The 24,661-nt window shown below is 60.0% G+C and overlaps 1 protein-coding gene across 6 annotated transcripts in view; it reads left to right on the forward strand.

The window, feature by feature from the left end:
• Window positions 1-1,561: 1,561 nt before the first annotated feature.
• EPB41L1 (erythrocyte membrane protein band 4.1 like 1) overlaps window positions 1,562-24,661 on the forward strand; it is a 63,367-nt gene continuing 40,267 nt past the window's right edge. For all 6 annotated transcript variants that reach the window (XM_059480607.1, XM_059480609.1, XM_059480610.1 and 3 more), the window contains exons 1-2: window positions 1,562-1,660; window positions 10,077-10,126. The gene's annotated coding sequence lies outside the window, so the exon portion shown is untranslated. The remainder of the gene's footprint in view (window positions 1,661-10,076; window positions 10,127-24,661) is intronic.

The following is a 24,661-nucleotide window of genomic DNA, read 5'->3' on the forward strand; positions in this document are numbered from 1 at the left end:
GCAGGGGGTGTTTCTTTTTTTTTCCAAGAGGTTCCTGCTATTTACCCAACTTTCCAGCTGGGCTTCTCCACTGCACAAAGGGCAGGACCTGCCTGAGTTTGTACAGTGAGTCAACAGCTCAGCAGGGGATTAGAGCCCACAATCCCGCTGGCATCGCTGCCTTGGCTCGAACCACTGGACCATGCAGCCTCATTTTGTTCCTGGTACTCTCTGCTGGTATGTGGTTTGTCAGGGAAAAAGCCTCAGCGTGGCTCATAAAGGAGGCACTTTCTAAAGCATTCACACAAAGCCTGCCTCATCCCAGCACCCAGCCCAGCCCTGGTGCTGCGGGTCAGGCTGCCTGTGGGATTGGGACCTGCAGGGTTCCCTGGGGCTGGGGGGACAAAGCTGAGGAGCAGCACCCGGAGGCAGCTGGCACAGAGCCCTGGCACCCAGGGCAGCCAGCAGGTGACCATGTGCTGACACCCTGTGACTGCCTGGCTGCACAGGACGGGCACAGGCTCCAGGCTGGAGCTTCTCTGCTGGGAAGGGTCCCCCACCTCTGGAGGCCTTTTCTGTCCCTCACATAGGAGAGACACCGAGGGCAGCTGTGGCACCAGGTAAGGGTGCAAGGCAGGCCCTGCAGGACACTCAGGGTGCTGTCGGGACTCCTGCTCGGTGCAGGTGAGCAGAGGGCTCCAGGAACTGAGCTGGGAGCAACCACAGCCCTGGGAATGGGGAACCCAGAGCCCAGGGCTGGGCTGGCACCTCCCTGCAGCCAGGGTCTGCCACACAGGGGGGCAGAGAGGGCTGAGTGGGCACCTCCCTGTCTGAGAGCCAGCCCCATACTCAGAGCTTACACTGGGAGCAGAGTGGCCAGTGCATCCCTGCTGTGCATCCAGTGCATCCCTCTTCTACTCTATCCTTGCTGGGCATCCAGTGCATCCCTGTACCCCCAGTGCATCCCTGTGCCCCCAGTGCATCCCTGCTGTGCATCCAAGTGTGCCCATGTATCCCAATTGTCGGTGCTGCAGATGCACACAGATTTTGAAGAGCAACAGCCTCCCCTTTCCGTTTGCATCTCCTGGACGGGGGGCTGCTTGCCCTGCCACCCCAAAATGCACAAGTCTGACAGCTGCTGATGTGGAGATGTCCCGGGGCCGGTTCACGGGTGTGCCCCCAAACGGCGCTGCTGGGCAGGCCGGGGTGCCCCACGAAGGGCCGGGCAGGACCCGCCGCGTGTCCCGCACGGGTGACAGAAGAGACTCAGCAGGGACGGGGCCCGGGGGAGGAGACTGAAGGTACCGGACCCTGCCCGTGGCCGGGGGCGCGTCCTGCGGGACGTGCGTGGGGAGCCGGGGGGCCCTCGGTGTCCCGGGGGCGGAGGGAGCCCCGCAGCCCCCGCAGCCCCACGGGCCGGGAGCGCTCGGGGCGGGGGCGGTGCGGGCGGTGCGGGAGCCCCGGGCCCGGGCGGGGGCGGTGCGGGAGCCCCGGGCCCGGGCGGGGGCGGTGCGGGAGCCCCGGGCCCGCCCCTCCGCAGCGCCGCACCGCGCCCGGCCCGCCCCGCGCTGCGCCGCGCCCGCCGCACGGCGGGGCAGGAGCGGGCACGGACGGGCAGCGGCGGCGGCCGCGCCCCGCACACGGCGGCGGAACGGAGCCGAGCCGAGCGGGCAGAGCCGAGGTGAGCGGCCGCGGGTGCGGGGCCGGGCAGCCCCAGGTGCGGCGCGGGCTGTGAGGGGAGAGGCGGGCAGGGCTCAGCCCCGGGCCGGGAGCGCTGCCCCGAGCCGGGCCTGCCCTCAGCGGCGGCGGCGGCGCATCCCGCTCCCTGTCCCGCCGGGATGCTGCGGGCGGGGCTCCGGTCCCGGGGGCTCCGGGCAGGCGGCAGCGCCAGCCGCGTCCTGAGGGACGGACCCGGCCACCCCCGGCATCCCGAGCCCCGGGGATCCGGAGCCCCGAGCTGCGGCAGCACATTGAACCGCCGGGCTGTGATTTGAGGGAGATGATTTACATTAGAGGGAGAATGTGGAGAGAGCCAGGAACAACTTGGAATGGGTCCTCGCATATTTCTGTGGTTATTTTTGGAGTACCGTCATATGGCAGGAGGTGGGCTCTGGAGGTATCCTTGAGCTCAGCATTTTCTCCATAGGCTGGTTACCCGGGAGATTGTACTAGAGGACCTGCGTGGCCCTTTCCCCATCAGTGGTTTCTGTATTTCCCGTCGCTGTTCTCTGGCTGTTTCTCTGTATTGTTCCCTCAACCCGTCTCGGTGGGGACCCTCCTGTGGGCAGACAATGGTCGGGGTGTGCGGCTGGGCAGTCTCAGTGTGCTGCAGACGATGGCAAAGCTGTGCTTCATTCAGCTGTGGATGCTGTGAGGTGACTCCTGATCAGCCCCTTCTCCATTGCTGTGCATGAGGTGTGGCTTCTCCAGCATCCCCAGCGAGACCAGCCCATGCCTCCATCTCCTTCCTGCACTCAGCTGCCACTTTCCCTCTAGCTTTCTCCTGCTGCACTTGCCCAAAGGGATTTTTACTCCAGAAAAGCTCGGGGTGTGGGGAGGCACGTTGTTCCTCTGCTCTGCTCCTCGGGGGTCTGCACATCCCCTGGCTGTGCCAGGCCCCTCGGACATGGCTGGGGAGCGGCTCTGGTGGCTTCAGCTGCGTGTCCTTGTTGCAATGGGGCGAGTTTGGAGCTGCCTGGCTTTGGGTGATGGTCCTTGCAGGAAGGGAATTCATTAATGACTCTAATGATGTTGGTTCAGAATCTGGCTCGCAGGCACGGCACCGTCTGCGGGACTCCCCGGGGTGCTGGGTCTCTCCATCAGGACCTGTCTGCTGCCTGCAGGGACACAGGGCATCTTCTGGAAGCTGTGGCAGGTCCAGAGCTCCCTGCCTTACCCAGGCATGGCCTCTGTGTTTGGAGTCCAGGAGCAGGGTGCAGCTGTCTCCTGTGGGCTCTGAGCCCCTCTGGGAGGGGAGGATTCCATCTCGTTTCCTCTTCCCTCCATCCCTGTGCCATGGGGATTGCTCTCCTCCATGCAGCCGTTCCCAGCAGAGCCCTGGGGTGCAGAGCCTGTGTTTGGCTCCCTTTGACAGGAGATGGGTTCTTCCCCTGCTGCTTTGGCTGCTTGTAGATGTTGTGCCTAGGACTGCCTAGAATTTTTTATTTTTACCAATTCTTGAGATATGAGCATTCTCCAGAACTCTTAGGGGAGATGTTTTGGTCAGGAGGAAGCATCTAGAAAGGGTTTTTGGAGTCCAGCATGGGATTTCTGAGCTAGAGGTATGAGTGTTCCTGGTGCGCCGAAGATTTTGGTGCCTTCCCTGTGCAGACACAGAGCGTGCTGGGCCCCCTTCCCTGGCCTGCCACCCCCACCACAACCTTCCAGGGTGATGTGAGATGTCTTTGTGGCTGGCTCAGCTGAAGGAATCACTGCAGCACAGGATGGGGAAAGTCTTTTTCTTCCCCCAGGCAGCTGAGCTCCCTGTTGAGCTCTGGGTGATGACCTTGGTCCTGGTGAGGAGCTGGATCCCTCCCTGGTTTCTGGAGTTACATGAAGGATTTCTGCTGGCAGCACCGAGCCCTCATCCCGCGGGGTTCTGCCGTCACTCTGGGCGTCCTGCCTGCCTTCCTCTCTGTCCAGCACTGCTGGGACTTCTGCTTTCCTGCAGGAACCTTCCAGACCACTCAGGTGCCTGACTAATTCTGTCCCTAACAGAAGAAATCTTTCCCATAACTAATTAGGGTTTCTAAATTAGGAAGCTGCTGACAATGACCTGTCGGTTAAAGGGCAGGGGTTGGGCTTGGCTCTTCCCTGAGCTTCCTGCTCAGGCTCACAGACACCACTGGAGTGTCCTTTGCCTCAGTTCTCCTTGGCTGTGCACTTGGGCCTTTTCCCTGCTGCCTGGGCACGGGGCTGTGGTGCTGGGTGGCAGCTGGGACACGATGGGAGCGCGAGGAGCAGGGCTGAGCTTTGTCAGAGCGGCGTGGGCGGCTGCCAGGCCTGCCTGTAGTAGACTTGCATGCGGTGCCTGTCACTTGGAGGTCTGAGCTGAGCCTGAAGCTCCCTCTGCCAAAGGAGAAACACAAAACAGTGGCAGTCCCTGGGTGCTGGGAGCTCCTGCACAGGGGAACTTGTGCATCCATGAACACCTGACTCTCTGGCAGCACCTAAAGCGTGCTGGGGCTGTGACAGCCATGGCTGTGGGGCTCATTGTTCTCCTCAGAGCACTCAGTGCCTCTGAGTCAGCAGCTTTGTGTTTGTCACAGCCTGTGCAGGTCTGTGGTGCTGGGCCCTGACCCTGTGCAGGGGATGTGGGCTCTCAGCCTGGGCTCAGAGGCACTGGGAGCTTGTGCTGTCCCTTGAGCCTGGAAGGAGCTGGGTCTGTGCGAGCTGCAGGAAGCTCCAGCCTCCCTCAGGAACCCCTTCCAGCCCCTGCCCTGTGCCACTCAGGGCTGTAGAGCTGAGCATCATCACTGCTGCTGGCCAGGCTGGTCCTTCATGGTGCTCCTGTCTGGATCACAGGAGGGGGAAAGTGTGGGAAAGGGAGGAGACTGTCCCTGATGGGGACCTGCTGCAAGGCTCCCTGTGGCTGCAGATCCAGCCTTCCTCTCCTTCCAGCCCTTGAGGGGAACCTTGTGGGGTGTCCAGGACCCAAGTGTGTCTTCAGAGGAAGAGGAGGAAGTCTGGGCAGCCACGTTTTCCAGTGTGGAAGCAGTGGCTGCTTCCTGCAGCAGCTCCTGTGCACAGAGAGTATCCCTGGTGCAAAGCAGGTGCTGGGCCCAGGCACCATGGATGTCCCTTGTCTTGGATGGCAGCTGCTCCCTTTGTCCTGCCTTGCTCCAAGGGGATGTTGGAGCCATAGAATCATGAGTTTGGGTTGGAAAGAACCTTAAAGTTCATCTCAGTCCAACCCTCCTGCCGTGGGCAGGGACACCTTTGGCTATCCCAGTTGCTCCAAGCCCCATCCAACCTGGCCTTGGACATGTCCAGCCACAGCTCCTCTGGGCAGCCTATGCCAGGGCCTGCCCACCCTCGCAGGGAAGGGTTTCTCCCTAATATCCAATCCTAAGGAGAGCTGTTGGGCTCAAGTTTGGTACGACTGGGACAGGAGTAAAGATTTGCTCTGTTTGCACTGAGCAGGGAGTGATGGGACTGTGTGGAATGGGACAGACACCCCAGAGCCCTGGATGGGTCATTTGATACAAATTCCTGTCTGCTTGTCCCAGTACACAGCTGAGGGGGCTCTGGATGCAGCTCAGGGTTATCAGTGTCCTGGCATGGAATGGAAGCAGCAGACAGAGCCTTAAAATCTGGATGATAACTCTCTGGAAGAGGATTTTCTTTCCCCCTCCCGCTGAAGTTCTGTGTCCTGCCCTGAGCAGGCTCCTGGGGGCTCAGCAGTGCCCAGGACCCTCCTGCAGGAGCTGCCCAGAGCCCGGGCTGCAGGAGCACAGCCAGGGGATGCTGGGCTGACCCCATTGTGCTCAGAACACGAGACAAATGAGGCTGAAGCTGCAGATCTGTGCCTGCCAGCGGGTCAGCAGTTTCACTCGGCCACTTGGCCCCTTTGTGGCAGTGAAATGTGGCCGCAGGCCGGGATGTGCTCCATCCCCCCTCAGTGCCCAGCCCGCTCCCCCAGGCTGTGCTGGGCCCTGGGAGCTCCTGGCTGGGCCGGGCTGTCCCCGAGCCCCCTGGAGCCCTGGGGAGGCGCTGGGGGCAGCAGGAGCAGGTGCTGTGCCAGAGTAAAGCACATCCTGCGGCTGAGCGATGCTGAATGGGGATTCACAGCCCAGCCCTGCTGCCAGGTTCCTCCCACCGGCTCCTTCCTCCCTCTGCTCCTACTAACCCACTGCCGGGCCCCTCGCTGCCTGGCAGCAGAGATGTCTGCTGCTATCCTTCCCGAGCATCAGATGGAGAGGAAAACACAGGGTGGAGTCAGCTCCGCACAAAGGAAATGTTGAGGTATCGTTTCTGCCTTCCGTGCGTTTTTTAGGTGGCTGGGGAGAGATTAAACAGAATCTTAACACATTCACAGCCCCCTTCCCACCTCATTTTCCTGTGAATCTGTTGCTGTCATGGTATCTTTCGGGTGATATTTTTAGCTTTGCCTTTTCCTTTTTTTTTTTTTTTTTTCCCCTCCGCTCCTCGTATCAGGCTTTAGAAGGGAAACACGTTTCTATGGGAGAACAGAACGAGCCATTTCACGAGACATTTTGTTATGGGCAGAAGGGCCGGGAAGTCTGATTGTGTATTTGAAATGACACATTCCCCTTTGTAATCAGCTCATCGGCCTGGCTGGGGCCGTGCCAGCAGCGAGCGAGGCGTCCTGGCCGGCCGGGGGCGGGGATGGCCCGGCCCGGCCCCTGCATCCTCCCGGGGCATCTGCACTGTCCATCCCCTCCATCCTCCTGGAGCATCTCCACTATTCATCCCCTCTGTCCTTCTGGGGCATCTCCACTGGATCATCCCCTCCATCCTCCCAGGGTATCTCCCCCAGCCCAGCCCCTCCATCCTCCCGGGGCATCTCCACCAGATCATCCCCTCCATCCCCTCCATCCTCCCAGAGCATCTCCACTGGATCATCCCCTCCATCCCCTCCATCCTCCCCTGAGCATCTCCACCATCCATCCCCTCCATCTTCCCTTGAGCATCTCCACTGGCCCGGCCCTTCCATCCTCCCGGAGCATCTCACCCAGCCCATCCCCTCCATCCTCCCCATCCCCTCCATCCTCCCCATCCCCTCCATCCTCCTGGGGCATCTCCACTGTCCATCCCCTCCATCCTCCCCATCCCCTCCATCCTCCTGGGGCATCTCCACCAGCCCATCCCCTCCTTCCTCCCCTGAGCATCTCCACCAGCCCGGCCCCTCCATCCTCCCAGAGCATCTCCACTGGATCATCCCCTCCATCCTCCCGGCCCATCTCCACCAGCCCATCCCCAGTGGCCTCACGGGAAGGGCTCGGGGCTCCTGTGGGTTTTTCTCCCCTGGGGAGCAGCTGGATGCTGTAATGAGGTGCACTCTGGGTCTGGCAGTGCCTGTGCTGGCAGGGGCATGGGGGATCAGGGTACTGGCACAGCTTTGGGGCTCTGGGGATGCTGAGAGGGACATGGCAAAGGGCTCCAGGTGGGAGAGGGGTGGTTGGATGGTGGGGCTGCTGCTCACTGTGGGAAGGTTTTGACAGGGATACAGATTGATGTTATGTGGTGATGGTGAACTTTGGCAGGGGAAAATTCCAGCCCAAATTCTCAGCAGTATTTCCCTGTAGCAGATTTACTCAGGTCCTGATAGATGAAGGTTCTGTGGAGTGGCCAGAGCAAGAGAAGCCTCCTGGAAGGGCTGGTCTGGCTTGGCTCTGCACATCCCTTCGTGGGGCAGGGGCTGTGACCTCTGCAGATTCCCTGGGACTGTTCTTCAGGGAACCAAGGAATGCTTCCTGCTGGTAGGGCATGGTGGCCATGGTAGCACAACATGCCTGGAAGTGTCCAAGGCCAGCCTAGATGGGACTTGGAGCATCCTGGTCCAGTGGAAGGTGTCCCTGCCCATGGCAGAGGATGGAATGAGATGGGCTTTGGGATCCCTTCCAGCCCAAACCATTCTGGGATTCTATGGGATGAGTAAATTCCTGCTCATCCCCTTGGTCTGGTGTAAGACCTGTCTGACTTGGGGTGACCCAGGGAAGGGCCGCAGGATGTAGAGAAGGTGCAGCTGCCCATGCTGTGTTTTGGGTACAGGGGCACTCTCAGCCCTCCTGGGCACCTCCATGCTGCTGAAGGAGCTTTGGAGCTCAGTCTCAGCCTGGGCAGGCCTGGGAAGGCCATGGTGGTGTGGTCCATGGTCCCTGGGGTGGTCCATGGTCTCCCCTGTGTCTTCTGGGCTCCTCTCCAGCTGCACCCCCTGCCCTGTGTGTGCCCTGCCCTGCTGGAGGGGACACCGAGTCCCTGTCCCTCAGTGTGACCCATCAGCAGCTGTGCCAGGGGCTGCTTTCAATCTGGGTGAGCTGGGACAGTGAAGGGCTCCTTCCTAAGCCTGGCCAGCAGTGCCTCCATCCGTGTCCCTGTGTCTGTCCCCAGGCAGTGCCACCCTGACCGGTCAGGGCCGGGCTGGCTGGCAGTGCTGACGAGGTGGTGACAATGTAGTGACAATGTGGGTCACTGTGGATGTTTGTGAGCCTGGGGCAGTGGCTGTGGCTGTGCACGCAGCCTGGCACCAGCAGGGCTGGGTGGCAGGAGCTCAGGGCTCAGGCTGCTGTGGGTTTGTGCTCTGGGAGCAGCAGGGGCAGGAGCTCAGGGCTCAGGCTGCTGTGGGTTTGTGCTCTGGGAGCTGCTGCTCTGGGCAGAATTGAGCCGGGCTGGGGGAGGCCTCGCTGCCACTGCCAGGATTCCCAGAGCCCTGCATTAATGGGATCCTCATTGGTGCAGTGGCTCCCACCCCAATGGGGCCATGGCTCAGAGCTGGCTCAGCAGCCACGGTGGCCTCTCCCAGGGCAGGAGGGCACGGGGAGGGCAGGGGCTCTGTGTGGCAGTGACAGCACAGTGCTGAGTGCCACTGCCCTGCCCATGGTGGCTGCATCCTCCATCCTCCCTCAGGATGCAGCCCTGGGGGCCCTGGTGCCATCCTCCTCCTTGGGGGTCTGGGGAAAGCTGGCTGCTCTTGCACCTGCCCGCCCATCCCTTGAGCTGGGATGAGAGAAATCCAAAATCCAAGCACACAAAGCTGGCAGCAGCGTGGAGAACCCACAGAAATCATTGGGCCCCACAGAGAATGAGCAGGGCCATGGAAGCTGTGCTGGAGCAGGGAGAGAATCCCACAGATCCTCTGTGTGCCCTGTGCTGCTGGAGCCCAGCCCGTGGATCAGCTCAGCCTGGTGACACCCATGGACAGACAGAGCCCTTCCCACAGGGGCTTGGGCTGCTCTGCCCCCTGAGCCTCTGAGCAGGAGCAGCTCCTGAGCAGAGCAGGCAGGGGAAGGAGGGAGCTTTGTCTGGGCTCTGGGATGGAGCACTGTGGGCATGACAGCAGCCCCCAGACACCAGTGGCATCCCTGAGTGACACTGGGACACACCCCCAGCTCCATGGCAGTGGTGCTGTGGGGCTCTGGGTGCCACCAGTGCTGAGCTGGGCACAGCCTTGCCCTGTGTGGGCACCAGCCCTGCTCCCTTAGCCAGGACAGCTCAGCCACGCTGGGCAGGGGGGCACCCAGAGCCAGCCCGTGGTGACATCCTGTCTGTGCCTCCCCGGGGTGACAGGCACAGGACAGCTGCCACCCCCTCCTCTCCTCTCACCTCACCTCTCCTGCAGCTCACCTGCTCTAAGGTGGGTTTGTCTCCTTGCTGAAGCTCACAGCTTTATCACATTAGATTTCTGGCTGGGAGCAGCCTTTGTGCTGCTCAGGGCAGGCTCTGGGCTGCACACAGCTGATGTTTGCTTGTGCAGAGTGAAAGGATTTTGCTGAATCCATGGCAGAGGAGGGAGTTTTGCATAGGCCTGCTTTGCTTCTGCCTGGGGGGAGGCTGGGCCTCGCCTGTCCGAGGATGTTTGAAATTTAACCCTTGGAGGAGTGGGGGCTGTCCCTGCTGTGCCAGACCGTGCTTCCTGCTCCTGTGCTGCTGCTGGGCAGATCCTCCTCCCTGGCTGGGTGCAGCTGTCATGTAAAGAGGCTCTGCAAGGCTGCTGAAGGCTGGGCTGGCCCTGCTGGAGCTGCCATGGCTGGGAGCTCCTGCTCCACTGCCCCCCAGGCAAAGCCCTGCTGGCCCTGGAGCCATGGGGACAAGGAGGTGGCACAGATGGCCTGAAAGGAGAGCCTGGGCCGTGCCCAGGGGATCTGGTGGCACTCAGAGGTGTGTGGGCTCTGCTGTAGTAAATATTTGCTGTTCTCCAGGAGGCAGCGGGGCTGGCTGCACATCAGGAGAGCAGGAGTCTGAAGCAATGCACAGCTCCCATTTCCAGCGGGGAGAGTGGTATGGAATCCAAACACAGCTCTGGAGCTGGGCAGGCACCCTCTGGTGACAGCTGTCGTGTCCTTCTGAGTGCTTGCCATCATCTCTGGGCAGGACTTTTCCCTTCCTTTTAACCAAATGTGCTTTCCTCTTTGCAGGTTGTAAATCGTGCCCAAGCTGAGTGCTGAGAGCAGCCCCTGCAAGCAGCGTGAGTTTATCCTGAAGGCTTTTGTTCTCCTCTCCACATCCCACATGAGGTTGAGTGGGTTTTACAGCACAGAAAAGGTTGCTCAGCACGGAGAGGTGCTGCAGGGAGAGCCTTGTCTGCCAGGAACCCCTGGCAATCTGGCCTGCTCCCACCAAAAACACCAAACACTGCTGGCCTTGGGCTTGTTGTGGCTCTCTTTGTGTTGGGATTGTTTCCTGCCTTGGCTGGGGCTGGGGCAGCAGCCCCTGTGCCCACAGAAACCCTCCAGCTGCCTCATCCACTGCCAGAGGGGTTTGGGGTCTCACTGTTGGGTTTGCCCACTCTGGGGTTCTGTGCTCTCTGTTGTGAGGAGGGTCTGAGGGAGACAAACCAGTGTGTTTGCAAAGCAGCTCTGGGGTTTTGCTGGCTGTGCTCCCTGGGCTCCCAGCTGGCCTCAGGTGCAGCCTGGGAAGGTTGAGCTTCAGAATTCAATTGCTGTGATGCTTGGAAGAGTCCAGGGCCTGTGGCCCAGCCCTTCAGGGATGCCAGGGTCCCTCCAGCTGCTGGACTGCTCCATTGCAGAGCCCCCCAGCACAGTGACAGCCATGGGAACCAGATGTGAGCAGCTTCCAGAGCCCTGAGGGCTGGGAAGGACTCGGGGGACAAGGTCCTGCTCTGCTGGGGCTCTCTGAGCTGCAGAGTGAGGTGAGCCTGGGCAGAGCTGCAGCACAGCCCTCATGTCCTTATCTGAAAATTGGGGTGAGGAGCCCCAGAGCTGCACCCCCTGTCCTGGCTCTGCCCCAGATGACAGCAGTGTGTGACAATGTGCACCACAGGGCTCAGACCTCGCTGCCCATGGGGCTCCTGCCCACACAGGGTAATGGCTGCAGGTTCTTTATCTGAGGTTCCACACCCAGAGGTGCTGGCACTGCCCAGGGAATGGGCACAGCCCCGAGGCTGCCAGAGCTCCAGGAAGGTTTGGAAACACTCCCTGGCACAGGGGGCATTGTTGGGGTGTCTGTGCAGGGCTGGGGACTGGGCTGGATGGTCCTTGTGGGTCCCTTCCAGCTCAGGATGCTCTATGGTCTGTGGGTGTGGGGTCTGGGTCCCTGCTGAGGGCTGGGATGGGCTCCCAGGGCTGGAGCTGCCTCTGGCTCCCTGCAGGGCAGGTCTCTGCTGTGCTTGATGAGCAGTTTCTCACCAGCTCTCCTCCTGCAGGCATTTTGCAAGATGCCAACTCCACCTGTGCCTGGGGGTGCAGGGAGAGCCAGCAGTGGCAGGGATCCTTGTCCTGCTCTGTGTGCAGGGGTTTGGGTGTGGGGTGAGCAGTCTGCACTTGGTCCAGGCAGAGCTGCAGGCCCAATGTCACTGGTGGGTTCCAGGTGCTCCTGCATGGCCACAGTGTCCCCCACGTGTGGGACAGGGTGCCCTGGGCTCTGTGCTGGGCTGGGTACTCATGGGGAGTGTTCTGAGTGTTCTGCTCCTGGGCAAGGCCACCAGGAAGCTCTGGCCCTGCATGGGTGCAAATCCCTGTTGGGGTCCCCCATGCTAGGCTGGCATGAGGAGCAGGAAGGAGGACATGTGCCAGCCCCATGGTGGCCCTGGTGCCAGCCAGCCCCTGGCCTTGCTGGTGGCTTTGGTGGCCCAGGTGCAGCTGAGGCCCTTGGGTGTCTTTGGTTCCACAGCTGCCCGTTTATCTCCTGGGTGCTGGGGCCTGGGGAGCTGCAGCTCTGTGCCCAGGGGGTGTCCCCTGCTTTGGAGGGTTGGTGACACTTTGGTCATGGCACAGGGATTGTGCTGGCAATGAGCTCCTCCTGTCTCTGGGTTCCAGCAGCTCCCTCCCCCTGGGGCTGGCTGGTGGCTGATCCTGGGGCAGCTTGCTCACAGGACATGGACAGCACCAGCTGGTCACTGCAGGTCCTTTCAACTGAGCCACCCCAATGGTGCACAAGGTGTCACCTTCTGTTGGGGAAAATGTCACTTTGTCACCACTGCAGACCCTGACAGGGCCTTGTGGAGTGCAGAGCAGAGGATGATGATGGTGGGAAGAGTGCTTGGCCCTTCCTTTGGATGGGAGAAGATGGGGAAGGCAGGGCTGAGCCTGTGCCAGGACTCGCTCCTTTTGGTGCCCTCCCTTGCTCTGGGTGCGGTTCCCTTCCTCCTCCAACCCACAGCTTTCCAGGCTGTCTGGCCCTGTGTTCCTGCCCAGGGAGCAGCTGCTCTGCCCTGGCTGCACATCCCAGCACAAGGCAGCTGAACCCCTGCTCTGTGCCTTCCTCTGCAGGCAGGGAGGATGGAGCAGCTCTGTGCCAGTCCCTGCAGGGTGAGTGAGGGCTGTTCCACCAGGGCTGCAGCAGCTCCTGGAGTGCAGCCCAGGTGCCCCACAGTGGGCAGTGGGGTCTGAATTGGGCTCCCAGGACTTTTGGGCTGTGCCTCCCTGCCCTGCTGCACCACAGCATGGCAGGGCTGGGCTCTGGTGCCATCCCTGGGTGAGGCAGGGAGGAGGGCAGGGATGGCTGCAGGCTGCTGGTCCTGCTCCCTGCCCGGGCTGACTTGGCTGGGGCAGCTTTAGGACACTCACTGCCGGTCCCAAAAAGCAGTGAGGGGGTCAGCAGGGGAGGGCCAGCCCCAGGCAGGGCAGGGCCAGGTCCCAGCACCACCCCCAGGCACACCCCCGGGCTCTGGGGTTGTCGCTGGGGTCAGTCCCACAGCTCTGCTCACAGGTTTTAGTGCCTGCAGAGCTCAGGTGAGCAGGGAGCAGCTGTCCAGTGCCCCCTGAACACCCTGGGCAGGATCAGGTCCCTGTAGGAGGAGTTGGCCCAGGGCACTGCACAGATCCCTCTGGCCTGAGAGGAGCTGTTGGGTGTTTTATGGAGCAGCTGGGGGTGAGGCTGCTCTGTGCTCCTGCCTTGCACCCCGTGCTGCAGCAGAGCCCTGGCAGGGCTGGCACAGGCACTGGGAGCTGGCAGTGCCGCCCGTGGGCACCAGGGCAGAGCCCTGCCCTGCCCCGGGGCTGCTCCTGCACTTTCCTCTTGATTTGGGGCCCGTCCTGGCTGCAAGACATGCCTTGGTCAGCGAGCCCTGCTCTGTGCCGCCCCAGCTGAGCAAACAGGTTTGTGGTGTGTGTCAATGTGGGCCCTGGAGGCTGGGGGAGCTGCCAGCTCCCCAAACTCTTGGGAAAGGCTGGCTGAGGGCCAGACCCCTACTTGCCTTGGCTGAGCTTCACCTCTTGTGCATCCCAGCACTCAGAGCTGGGCCATGGCGGGGCAGCCTGGGGTGCCCACCCCTGTCGGAGCCCCCTCCTCTGGGAGCAGGCAGCGGCCCCGTGCTCAGCCAAGGCCTCGCAGGGCCTGGGGAGCTCTGGTCCCACCCTCCCCACCCTCCTGGGCAGGGGTTTGGGGTGGGCTGGACGGGCTGGGCTGGGATGGGCTGGGCTGGGATGTCCTGAATTGGGCTGGGCAGGGCCGGGCTGAGCTGGGCTGGACTGGGTCGGGCTGGGCTGGGCTGGGCCGGGCTGAGCTGGGATGGGATGGGCTGGGCTGAATTGGGCTGGGCAGGGCCGGGCTGGACTGGGATGGGATGGGATGGGATGGGATGGGATGGGATGGGATGGGATGGGATGGGATGGGATGGGATGGGATGGGATGGGATGGGATGGGATGGGATGGGATGGGATGGGCTGGACTGGGATGGGCCGGGCTGGACTGGGATGGGCCTCAGCCCTGCTGCACTGAGGTCCCTGTGGGGCTGGCTGCAGGGGAGGAGCTGTCTGCTCTCACATCCCTGCCGAGGAGGATTTGCCACCTGGGATTGTTGTTTCTACAGCTTTTCTGGCACAGCAGGGCCCAGGGGATGTGGAGCTGTGGGCAGCATCTCAGCAGGCCCCGTGTGGGCTGGGGATGTGCAGGACTGGCTCCCAGGGGAACAACAGAGGCTGGGCTGTGTTCAGGAGAGCACCTGCCCTATGTGGGTGTGCTCTGGGGCATCATCTTCCAGCAGCACCTCTCTGGCTTCTTCCAGCCCATTGCTGTTCTTTCCTTTATTGTGCCCCCCTGTGCAGCAGGCAGGACACTTGGTGGGCAGTGCAGGGAGCTCTGCACTGTGGAGGAGCTGTCAGGGATTGTCACTGGGCTTGCTGGATGCTGTGGGAGGCTGGGGCTCGTGGCCACTGTGTCACCTGCCCAGCTCCCATGTGCACACTGCCATTGAAGGCAGCCAGTGAAGGGACAGGGCTGTCACTGCACCTGCCCCAGCCCCAGTTCCAGGGTGGCAGCAGAGCCCCTGGTGAGGGGGCAGGGGGAGCTGCTCCTCCCATTCCTCACTGTGAGCTGGTGCTTTGTGATGGGCTTGGGGTGGAAACTGGGGCTGGAGGGGTTTGGGAGGGTGAGGGAAGGAGAGGCTGCCCCAATCCTGCTCTGGATTCAGCTGGGCTTTGTGCACAGGGCTGCTCAGCTGCCAGCGAGAAGGTGCCCGGGTTGCCGGGGAGACAGAGCTGGGGATGTGGAGGATGTGAAGATTGTGTCACCCTGTGCTGCCACCAGGGCCAGTGCCAGTCCCTGCCTGCATTGTCACCCTTGTGCTGCCACCAGGAACAGTCCCAGTGACAGTTCCTGACTGCATTGTCACCCTTGTGCTGCCACCAGGGATGGCCCCAGTGACAGTCCTTGACTGGGTTGTCACCCTGTGCTGCCACCAGCCCCAGTGCCAGTCCCTGAGGCTGCTGCAGGGCACACAGTGCTGGGCCATGTGAGGCCCTGGTGCTCTGAGTCCCCTCCCTGGTGGCTGTGGCTGCCTTGGGTGGTGCCCTGGGCTCAGGGCAGGCTGGGAGGGCAGGTGGCTGTGGGTGCTCCTGGCATGGAGCAGGGCCCAGGTGTGTCCCCTGTGCCAGCCCAAGCAGGGGGATACTGTCTGGGGGTGGGTGGCCTTGCCAGCCCTCATCTCATTCCATGCTGACCAAGATGGGCAGCCCCAACTCTTAAAAAGCCCAGGCTTCTCTTCTCTTCTAGAAGGGTCCCAGATCCACTTCAGGTCCCAGGAGGTGACATGGGGCTGGTGGGCAGAAGCACACAGGGTGCTGTGCCAGCCCAGGCTCAGGCTGGGATGGACCTGGCTGAGCTGGAGCCACCTCTGGCTTTGTGCTGCTGGTCCTGCCTGAAGCTTTCTCAGTTTAGCTGGGAGCTCAGGGGCTGTGCCAGCCTCTGCCCAGGCTGGTGCATGGCCCAGGACCTCCAGGACACGAATTGCTGTGCTGGGATTTGCTGTGGTGGGCCCAGAGCAGCTGTGACAGTGGGGTCCCTGCTCCCAGGGTTGGGACCCTCCTCTCAGAGCAGGTTCTGGTGATTCTCTCCAGCTCTGCCTCCCTCAGGCTCTGCCCTTGGGTGTGGTGGGGAGCCTTTGCTCAGGTTTGCTTTTTGTTTCCCCTTTATTTATTTATTATTGTGTTTTTAAGCTTCTCCTGCAGCCCTTCCTTCTCTTGTCATTTAATTGTCCAAGTTGCCTGAATGCTTGTCACCTGCCTGGGGGTAGAATTTGAGACACATCAGAGGTAGCTGAGAACATCCTCTGGGAGCTGGGGAGAGATTAAACAGCAAGGGAAAAAAAACAAAAAACCAACCAGCTGCTGTGCTCAGGTTTGGCCAGGAGGTAAAATGGAAGGGCTGGAGAAGCAGCAATGTTGGCTCTGCAGAAAATGTCTGCCCTGGGCCTGGCAGGGCTGGCCTGGGGGTCCCATGTGTGCTGAGGCCTTGGGGGAGCTGGGTGGGAACAGGGGCTGGAGCAGCTGTGCTGCAGGAGCTGGGGATGGATCCCAGAGCCCTGGGGTGGATCCCAGAGCCCCTGGAATGGCTCTGTGGGCTGGGATGGATCCCAGAGCCCCAGGGATGGATCCCAGAGCCCTGGGGTGGGTTTGTGGGCTGGGATGGATCCCAGAGCCCCTGGGGTGGATCCCAGAGCCCTGGGGTGGTTCTGTGTGCTGGGATGGATCCCAGAGCCCTGGGGTGGATCCCAGAGCCCCTGGGTTGGGTTTGTTCAGGGAGGATGGATCCCAGAGCCCTGGGGTGGCTTTGTGGGCTGGGATGGATCCCAGAGCCCCTGGGATGGGTTTGTGCAGCTGTGGCTGGGATTGATCAGGGCTGGCCCTGCTCAGTGACTCAGCTCCCTGTGCTGCCTGGATGCAGCAGGGGGCAGGGAGCAGTGCCAGCTCCCCAGGGTGGCAGAGCTGGTGCCACCCCTGGGTCCCACAGGTTCCAGGGCACAGGGGGCCCAGCCTGGCAGTGGAGCTGCTGCTGCCTGCACTGGGCTGAGCCAGGCTCCAGCTGCAGCTCAGAGGGGCAAAGAAGGAGTTTTCAGCTTTGTTCCTGGGAGTGATGCAAAGCAAATGGGATCAATCCCAGGCAGTGGCGGTTTGTGGTGTCAGGGCTGGGTGCAGGCAGTGCTTGCAGAGGTGTCAGCACCTCGAGCTCTGGCAGGAACCAGTTCCAGCTGCACCTCCCAGGCCTTGGCAGAGCAGCCTTTGGGCTCCTGGTGGGGCTGTGACCAGCCCCTGAGCCTTGCTGAACCTGCACTCAGGGAAAAATGGATTTTTGGGGATGTTTCTTGTGGTTTAAAACCCTTATGGCAACAGGCATTTTGTTGCAGAAAATATCTCCTTAACATATCTTTTAAAAAAACCCAAAATAACCCACCTAAGATGTTCTCCTCCACTTCCCTGAAAAACCTCAGGGATTGATGCTGCTGGTGGGTGAGCCAGTGTGGGATGCTGTGCCCAGCACATCCCTATGCCAGCAGGAATGGATGCCCTGGCTGGGCTGAGGGAGCAGCCCAGTGCAGCTCTCTGGGGCTCCTGCAGTGCCCAGGGGCAGTGCCAGGGTGGGGAGCTCATGGAAGCCTCCCTGTGCTGGTGAGTGCATTGATTTCCTGCAGCTCAGTGATCAGTCAGATTTCCAGGTGCCAAGTCAAAGGGAAAGCTTGGATTTACCTCCTGACCCTGATCTGTGAGAGGTCAGAACTCTGCTACAAACACCAGTGCTGGGGGTAGTTTAAGGAAGCCCTCAAAGATCCATTTTCCAGCTGTTTTCCATGGTTAATGCAGCAGTTTCCTGCTCCTCTTTCCAGCCAGGGAATCTGTCTTCCCTCAGAAGGGAGATGAACAGCAGCATAAATTGCAGGCAGGGCCCAAAAAAGACATTTGCAAGAGCAATTCTCTTCCTTGAGCTCCTGCCTGTTTCATTTACAGATCTGCTGCTCCTCTCCTGTGATCTTGTAGCATTTTCTTCCAAATGAATTTTGAGGTGTTTGGAGGAATGTTGGCCTCTGTTGGCTGAGGGTGTTCAGCTGGAGAAGAAAAACCTCCAGAGAGGACTCAGAGCCCATTCAGGGCCTGAAGGGGCTCCAGGAGAGCTGGAGAGGGACTGGGGACATGGGATGGAGGGACAGGACACAGGGAATGGCTCCCACTGCCAGAGGGCAGGGATGGATGGGAGATTGGGAATTGGGAATTGTTCCCTGGCAGGGTGGGCAGGCCCTGGCACAGGGTGTCTGTGATGGTGTTCACAGGGGTCTCAGGTTGAGGGAAGAGACAAGGATCTGACTCCATGTTTCAGAAGGCTGATTTAGCATTTTATGATATATATTACATTAAAATTATGCTAAAAGAATAGAAGAAAGGAGTTCATCAGAAGCCTAGCTAAGAATAAAATAATAAAGAATGATAACAAAGGTTTGTGGCTTGGCTCTCTGTCCGAGCTAGCTGGGCTGTGATTGGCCATTAATTACAAACAGCCAACATGAGCTAATCAAAGATCTACCTGTTGCATTCCACAGCAGCAGATAATCAATGTTTACATTTTGTTCCTGAGGCTTCTCAGCTTCTCAGGAAGAAAGAATCCTAAAGAAAATATTTTTCATAAAAGATGTCTGTGACAGGTGCCCAGAGCAGCTGTGGCTGCCCCTGGATCCCTGGCAGTGCCCAAGGCCAGGCTGGATGGGCTGGGAGCAGCCTGGCACAGTGGGAGGTGTCCCTGCCATGGCAGGGGTGGCACTGGATGGGCTTTATTGTCCCTCCCCACCCAAACCATTCTGGGATCCCAGTCAGCTGGACTGGCTCTTGAGCTGGGCTCAGATGTGCTGAAGGTGTTTCCACGTGTCCTTTCCCTTCCCCACATGGCATTTATCAGTTTCTGGGGGCAGCAGCTGTACCTGGGCTGGGAAGGTCCCATCTGGAGGTGCTGCTGCCTTTCCTGGAGCCCTTTGGGTGGGGCAGAGCTGTGGGTGCAGCTCAGGGCAGAGCAGCACATCCCAGTGGAGGCATCATGGTGGGATGAGCAGGGGGCTGCCAGGCACCAGGGCTGCTTCCTGCCTGATTCCTGCATACCTGCCTGATTCCTGCACCCCTGCATCCCTGCCTGCATCCCTGCCTGATTTCTGCATCCCTGCCTGCATCCCTGCCTGATTCTTTCATCCCTGTTTGCTTCCTGCCTGATCCCTGCCTGATTCCTGAATACCTGCCTGATCCCTGCCTGATCCCTGCATCCCTGCCTGATGCCTGCATCCCTGCCTGATCCCTGCCTGAGTCCTGCCTGAGCCCTGCCTGCATCCCTGCATCCCTGCCTGCATCCCTGCCTGCATCCCTGCCTGCATCCCTGCATCCCTGCATCCCTGCATCCCTGCCTGCATCCCTGCCTGCATCCCTGCCTGCATCCCTGCATCCCTGCCTGCATCCCTGCATCCCTGCATCCCTGCCTGCATCCCTGCCTGATTCCTGCATCCCTGCCTGCATCCCTGCCTAAGCCCTGCCTGATCCGTGCCTAATCCCTGTCTGTTCTGGCACCCCCACATCCTCCCAGGCAGCTCTATGGGAGCCCCTGCTTCCCACCACCCCCTGTCCTGGGGCACGAGAGCATCACCAAACCCTGATCTGGGGTTTCTCTGCCCTCTCCTTTTTCCCTGAGAAAGGAAAATATCTTGAATCTCTGTTGGCCCTTTTGCTTGGGATTCCCACCCCAGCACTGCCCTGCCTGGCTGTGGGAAGCAGAGCCCAAAGAGGGGAGACCCAAGGAGCACCCTGAGCCTCCCTGCAGCCCTGGGGTGCTGCAGGAGCAGCTTTCCCCTCTGGGATGGGGGTGCCAGGGAGCCTGGGTGTGGCTGTTTGTGACGGGGACAGCCAGGCTGGCACAGGAGGTCCCTCAGGGTGCCCCCAGCCCTGCCTGGCCACGCTGTGCCCTTGGCTCCTGTTCCTGTGTGCCCATGGCTCCTGTTCCTGTGTGTGCCCTTGGCTCCTGTTCCTCTGTGTGCCCATGGCTCCTGTTCCTGTGTGTGCCCATGGCTCCTGTTCCTGTGTGTGCCCTTGGCTCCTGTTCCTCTGTGTGCCCATGGCTCCTGTTCCTCTGTGCCCTTGCCAAGGCTGGGTGCTGGTAGGGCACTGGGAGGGTGTTTGGCTCAGGTGACATCCTGCAGGTGGAAGGAGCCTTCCCTGTCTGCCTGGAGGATGGGGAGGGTGTTCTGGGGGTGGCTTTAGCCCTCCAGTGCCTCCCCAGGGCTGATGCATCATGTGCTGTGGCACTGGTGGGTGTTGTGTGCTCAGTGTGGAGCACCTGCTTTATCCCCAGCCTTGTCCTGCCCAGCCAGTGCCCCTTGCTGGATGTTGCTAGAGGAGCTGGAAGCCCCAGCTGTGCCACCAGATCATGAATTTCCCCTCTCTCCACTCCTGGTGTGTTCCCCACTCTGCTGACTGTGCAAGCCTTGCCTTTTGAAAGGTCAGAGTTTCCCTGGAAGAAACACATTCCTTCCTTTATGGGGCTGCCTGTAGTGATGGAAGGGACAGGCTGGGCAGCCTGAAGCCCCAGGGGGCTGCCAGAGCCCTGGGCCCCTCCCTGGGGCAGGGATCAGGCACTGGGCTGGGGTTGCTGTGGATCTGTCCTTGATGCACCCCCTGCTCCCAAGTGCCCATTCCTGGGGTGCTCTGGGCTGAGCTTTGGGGTCCCTGGGAGCTGCAGGGTGTGCTGTGCTGTGTGACAGCTGTCCCCAGGCAGGGAGGGCACTGCTGGGCAGCAGGGATGGCTCTCAGGGGGCAGAGGATGGTTTCTCATCACTGCTGAGAGATAAAAACTTCAGCTTGTGCTGCTGGGTGCCTGTCCCAGGGAGGGATGAGGGAACTGGGGAGCTCTGCAATAGCAGCACCCCCCTGTCACCCCCACTGCTGTGGCACTGTGGGGCTGCTGGGCAGGGGCAGCCAGGCCCTGGCATGGCTGGGGGCATCTGTGGGGCTTGGTGGGATGGGAGGGGCCCGTGGGGCCAAGGAAAGCAGGAATGTCCCCAGAGCTGTGAGCAGCAGGACGTGCCCTGCCCCGAGGGTGACACCAGGGCTCAGTGGTGACACATGGTGACTGTGGGGGTGCTGCTGGTCCCATCCTGCTCTGCTGGGAGCAGGGGAGGAACCAGGGCGGACTGGGGGCTGTGGGGGCTGCTGGCTCTTCCCTCTCCCTGCTCTGTGGAGTCTGGGCTGTGCTTCCCTCTGGAGAGGCACTGGGTGTTCGCAGGGGCTGGCTCAGGGCTGTCCCCCTCCAGCTGGGACATCTTCATTTGGCTGTTAATAAGCCTGTGGAAGGAGTTTCTTGGCTTCTGAGGGGACACAGCAACTCATTCCTGGGCTTGTTTGCTCAGCTGGGAGGTGTCACCCAGCAGGGTGGGAGTGGGACCTTGCTGGGAGTGCCCCAGGGCTGGCAGAGGGACCAGGCTGTGTGAGGGAGCAGGGGGAGCTGCTTTTGCATCCTGCCGGGCCCAGAGGAGGAGAAGGCACCTCAGCCCTGTCCCCCAGGATGCAGCAGAGCTGTGCTCCCCTGCCCTGCTTGTTCCTGGTGCCGGAGCAGGCTGGAGAGGGTTGGTGTCTCGGATGGGCTCTGCCCTGGCTGCTCTGCCTCTGGCAGCTGTCAGGGTGAGCTGCCATGGCTGCCTGGCTCAGGGGATGGCTCCCTGTCAGTTTGGTGGCTTCTTTTCCCTCCCTAAGTTTCTCATGATTCATTTTTGACATGTGGCACCAGCTCTGGAGCCGCAGGGATGCTGATCTCCACTTCCAGCGTGTCCTTTTGTGCCATAAGCTCAGGCTGCTCCATTAACCCCAGCTCAGGGGATGGCCCTGGGGCAGGAGGGCACTGCCCGTGCCCTGCAGGCCCTGGTGCCAGGGGAGGGTGTGAGGGAGGCCTTTGGTGCCTGTCAGCAGGGTCAGATGTCTGTGCTGCCTGGCTGGGGCATGATGAGCGAGCAGATGTCTGGGCTCCCGGCAGCTGCTGACATCATGTAAATCCATAATTGCCCAAACACACACTCAACACGTATCAGGGAGGGCTGGGCTGGCTGCAGGGGAGCTGGGAGAGCCCCAAACCCAGGCTCCTTTTGGGTGGTGGATCCCACAGCTTGTGGAGGTGTCCCCCAGGATCACTGTGTGTTCCCGTGAGATCATCCCACCCTTGTGCCTTTGCTCTCCTGCTTTTCCCCACTTGACCCAGTTCTCCCCTTGGCAGCTCCAGGCTGGCTGTCACACTCTGTGATGACGAGCTGCTGTCTGCTCTGCTCTGGCTGCTCGTGGTGCCTCAGCCTGGCCCTGGCTCAGCATCCCTGGGCAGCTCAGCTCAGCTCAGAGGGGTGGGCACAGCAGCTCCACAGCCCCAGCCTGCCTGGCCAGGACAGTGTCACAGACATCTTTTCATGAAAATCCTTTCTGTTACAGTGGTCACAAGTGTTGCAGGATGAAGAGAGAGGCGAGAATGTTGACCTCATGTTCAGAAGGCTGGATTTATTATTTTATGATATATATTACATTATAACTATACTAAAAAGAAATAGAAGGAAAAGTTCTCAGAAGGCTAGCTAAGCTAAGAATAGAAAAGGAATGAATAACAAAGGGCTGTGTCCCAGCAGAGAGGGAGACCCAGCTCTGCTATGAGTGGTCAGTAAATCCAAACATCCACCCGAGACCAATCACGGATCCACCTGTTGCATTCCACAGCAGCAGATAACCATTGTTTACATTTGGTTGCTGAAACTTCTCAGCTTCAGCAGGAAAAATCCTAATAAAAGGATTTTAATGAAAAGATGTCTGTGACACCTTTCCTTAGGATTTTCTCCTCCTGAGAAGCTGAGAGGCCTCGGGAACAAAATGTAAACAATGATTATCTGCTGCTGAGGAATGCAACAAGTGGATCTGTGACTGGCCCATGTTGGATGTGTATAATTAATGGCCAATCACAGTCAGCTGGCTCAGACAGAGTCTGAGCCACAAACCTTTGTTATTCATTCTTTTGCTTTCTATTCTTAGCTTAGCTGGCCTTCTGAGGTGAAACCTTTTCTTCTATTCTTTTAGTACAGTTTTAATGTACTATATATCATAAAATAATAAATCAAGCCTTTTGAAATACAGAGTCAGATCTACATCCCTTCCCTCATCCTAAGACCCCTGTGAACACCATCACAGGACAGCACCACCTGCCTGGGCAAAGGGGCTGAAATGGCCAGCAAAGCCCTGCAGGGCCTGTCCCCAGCAAGGGGAAGCCTGGAGGGGCCCTTCCTGCCCTCCCCAAAGCCTGTCCCCTGTCCCCAGCAAGGGACCAGCCCACCCAGCCTGGAGGAGCCCTTCCTGCCCCTCCAAAGCTTGTCCCCAAGAAGGGACCAGTCCAGCCACCCTGGAGGGGCCCTCGCTGCCCCCTGGTCAGGCAGGCTCTGGCTGGACCTGTCCTTGGTGCCCCAGGACAGGAGAGGATGTGTTTTCAGTGTCTCTGTGGTTTCCATGGGAGCAGACTCCCGTGGCCAGCCCATGGTGATTTCCTCCCCCAGCAGGTTCAGACCTCTCAGCTCTTCCTTTCCTGAGCTGCACAACCATTCAGGCTGGAAAAGACCTCCAAGGTCATGGACTCCAACCTGTGACTGATCACCACCTTGTCAGCTAAACTGAGTGCCACATCCAGTCATTTCCTGACCACCTTTAAGGGTGGGCGCTCCACCACTGCCTGGGCAGCCCTTCCAATGCCTGGCAACCCTTTCAGTGAAGAGATTTTCCCAAATATCCAATTTAAAACTCTGCTGATGCTACTTGAGGCTGTTCCCTCTCATCCTGTCTCTGTTCCCTGGGAGCAGAGCCTGATCCCCCCAGCTGTCCCCTCCTGTCAGGAGCTGTGCAGAGCCACAGGGATCCCCTGAGCCTCCTTTTCTCCAGGCTGAGCCCCTTCCCCAGCTCTGTGCCCTTCTCTGGACATGCTCCAGCCCCTCAAGGTCTCTCTTGTGAGGGGTCCAGAACTGGGCACAGCCCTGCAGATGAGGAGCTGCTGCTTCATGGTGCACTGCTGCCATGGGGTGAGACAGCTGAGGTCAGGCTGGCAGGACAAGGTGACAGAGCTCACCTGGGCTGTTGTGAAACCCGTCACAGGCTGAGGTGAAGAGGGAATGCTCAATTGCTGCCTTTCCTGCTGCCCTTCATGTTCCCAGTGTGATGTTTTTGAGCTCAGTCCCACCCTGCTGGGCAGGGAACAAGGTGCTCTCCTCTCTGACCTCCTTCCCAAGGCTCCTGGCCGAGGGCTGGGGGACAGCAGGCTCCTCCCTGGAGGGGGAGTGCCTGCTTTTGCCTCTGTCAAGGTCAGGACTGAAGCACTCCGGATGGTATTTTGTGTTCAGACTCAGGTGTTTATTATTTCTTACCTGTATCACAGACTTACAAGGCATGGGTTCTGTAGTATTTCACTAACAAGGTACAAAATGGCTGAATGTCCTTCTCTACAAGGGAGGGAGATTTGCTGAGATGGAAAACAACTCTCAAAGCTGAGGAGGATAAAGCCCTGGTTCAGGTGGTGGTGCAGGAGAGGAGTTATGGAATCCCAGAGTGGTCTGGGTTGGAAGGGACCCTAAAGCTCATCTTGTCCCACCCTGTCCAGCCTGGCCTTGGGCACTGACAGAGATCCAGGGGCAGCCACAGCTGCTCTGGGCACCCTGTGCCAGGGCCTGCCCACCCTCACAAGGAAGAATTTCTTCCCAACATCTGATCTAAATCTCTAGTTTGGAATGGTTCCCTCTTGTCCTGTCACTCCCTCTCCATGTAAAAAGTGTCTCTCTCTCTCTATTTCCAGTGCCCTTAGGCCCTGGCAGGGGCTCTGAGCTCTCCCTGGAGCCTTCTCCTGTCCAGAGCAGAGGGGAGCCTGTCCCAGAGCAGAGGGGCTCCAGCCCTGAGGCCCTGGGTGAGGAGCCTTGTCCCACTGTCCTCTCCAGCACAGAGTGCTCAAGGCTCACTGGGATGGATGGATGGATGGATGGATGGATGGATGGATGGATGGATGGATGGATGGATGGATGGATGATGGATGGATGGATGGATGGATGGATGGATGGATGGATGGATGGATGGATGGATGGATGGATGGATGGATGGATGGATGGATGGATGGATAGATGGAGGGAGGGATGGATGGATGGATGGATGGATGGATGGATGGATGGATGGATGGATGGATGGATGGATGGATGGATGGATGGATGGATGGCCGGCCAAGCTCCAGAGCAGGCTGCAGGCTGCAGAGC

The sequence above is a fragment of the Ammospiza nelsoni genome, chromosome 12 (assembly GCF_027579445.1).
Source record: "Ammospiza nelsoni isolate bAmmNel1 chromosome 12, bAmmNel1.pri, whole genome shotgun sequence".
Lineage (NCBI taxonomy): Eukaryota > Metazoa > Chordata > Aves > Passeriformes > Passerellidae > Ammospiza > Ammospiza nelsoni.